This window comes from Salvelinus alpinus, chromosome 9, assembly GCF_045679555.1.
Source record: "Salvelinus alpinus chromosome 9, SLU_Salpinus.1, whole genome shotgun sequence".
Lineage (NCBI taxonomy): Eukaryota > Metazoa > Chordata > Actinopteri > Salmoniformes > Salmonidae > Salvelinus > Salvelinus alpinus.
Window position 1 is genome coordinate 45,558,148 of NC_092094.1, and position 2,295 is coordinate 45,560,442.

Consider the following 2,295-nt stretch of genomic DNA (forward strand, 5'->3'; position numbering starts at 1 on the left):
ATAACAGGTAAATAGTATGCTATTTTCATGCTTAGGATCAAGGTCAGAATACGCGTAGAGAAAAGTGGATAGAAAAGGAATTCCGTTCCATTTACTCGTACTTAACTCGGATTGGAATTCCCCCTTTGTGCACATGCAACAGGGCTCGAGGACAACCACGTGATCCACATATTTGATGTTTTACACAATTGTGCACAATTTTTGCCGACCCTTTTTGGCTCGAGCGCTACTTTCAATACTACTGGCTTCAAAGTATGCAAAACCTTTATAGCACAAGACTTTTGTGCAAATATGACTTACTAGACATATTTGAAGGTTTAAACATCACAGCCTGTAGCACTTTCCTATAGTCGAATGACCAAATCGCCCTATAGTGAAATCATGGGTGGAATATTATTAATATTTTTCATAATTTCATCATTAGTAAACATTATTCATTGTTTTATGCTGAGAATCCGGTGTTTCTATGTCAAAGAGTTTTGTTATATTTCAGTCTTCTGTGATGTATATAAAGTGTAATATTGGGATGCAAACTCAAAATGTAATACATTGTGGGCCGGTTTCAAAGACAGGGCTTAGATTAAGCCAGGAGTAGGCCTTAATGTGTACTAGGACATTTAAGTATCTTTCATGAACGTGTCTTAAATTTGGCTTAGTCGGAGACTATGGAGTCCTGGCGTAAGGTAAGTAAGCCTAAATGAGAACACCTGTGTTAAGCCTGATTAGGTTAAGTATGAGCACATGCTGTTGGTCTAATGGTGCTCATAAAAACCCGGAATGGAATAGAAAACACCATTACTGGTGTGAATCTTGAGACAAAATAATGGCAGAGGCAAAAATAATTTGTTCAAAAAACTTTAGTGAGTATGAAAAAGCGCTACTAGAACAAATTTTGTCGAACAATCCAGTTATTGAAAATAAAAACCGTACTGCTGCTACTGGGCAAAGAAAGAGTGGTTGGGCTGCAATTTTCAGTGAATTCAATGCAAATAAAAACGTAACCACAAGAAGGGAACAACCACTTCAGGTGAGATATCTTCATCATTTTCAGTATTTCACATTTTGAATATTCATTATTTTTGTGACATCACTTATATTGAATGATATGTCTTTATAGACTATGTGACTATAGACTAACCTTAAACTGCCTTTAAAAATACTAATTTTACTACTGGTGGTGGACCACCAAAAAAATACAAGACTGATGAATTGAGTGACTTGCTGTTGGGAATAATAGAGCACCAGCAACCTCTGGATGGTATACCAGACGATGACCATTTGGACAGTTCAGATGAAGAACTGAGCACAAATGGTACATATTGTCACACCCTGATTTATTTCACCTGTCCTTGTGATTGTCTCCACCCCCTCCAGGTGTCGCTTGTTTTCCCCAGTGTATTTATCCCTGTGTTTCCTGTCTCTCTGTGCCAGTTCATCTTGTATGTCCAAGTCAACCACTGTGGTTTTCCCATGCTTCTGCCTTTTCTATTTTCTTTTTGCTAGTCCTCCCGGTTTTGACCCTTGCCTGTTTCTGGACTGTGTACCCGCCTGCCTGACCATTCTGCCTGCCTTGACCTCGAGCCTGCCTGCCTCTCTGTACCTCCTGGACTCTGAACTGGTTTTGACCTTTTGCCTGTCCATGACCATTCTCTTGCCTTCCCCTTTTTGGATCAATAAACATCTAAGACTCCAACCATCTGCCTCCGGTGTCTGCATCTGGGTCTCGCCTTGTGCCGTGATACATATATACCAAAGAAAGTAAATTGGTTACTTCCTCCGGTAAATATATTCCACTGTCTGTGTCAATTGTTATTATTCTTTCATTCTAAGGACCATGTGAGTTTATTTGTGCTTCTGACAGTGTTCTTTTTCCAGAGGAAAGGAATCTGAACAGGTTGGAAGAGCCAGTGCACAGTGAGTGTGTACCCTCCATCTGCTATAACATCCCTGAGAGAAGATGCTGCCACCACCTTCAGCAGAGAACAAACAAGATGACATGCATGAAAAGTTAGCCAGAGAATTTCATGAGCATAAAATGTCATATCTGAAGGTAGAACATGAAATGAGAGTTCTACAGGTTGAATTGGATATGAAGTTGGAAGAGGGAGGTATGATCCAAAAAAGATACAGTAATGAGACAATTGTGATTACCAGCCATGGTGAACAATATATGTAAAAAAAAAAAAAAAAAAAAGTTTTGTCACTTGGATATTCATGAGTGAGTATTTTAATCACCATGAACTACATTTTAAATCAGCCTTGGTTTAGTCACTCATTTAATTTTGCTGCACACTT

At 39.0% G+C, this 2,295-nt stretch overlaps 1 long non-coding RNA gene across 1 annotated transcript; it reads left to right on the top strand.

Annotated features, from left to right (window-relative positions):
- Positions 1-794: 794 nt before the first annotated feature.
- Positions 795-1,693, top strand: LOC139584042 (uncharacterized). Its single transcript, XR_011676672.1, has 3 exons — positions 795-1,027; positions 1,238-1,312; positions 1,504-1,693. It is a non-coding gene; the product is annotated as an uncharacterized lncRNA (long non-coding RNA).
- Positions 1,694-2,295: the final 602 nt, after the last annotated feature.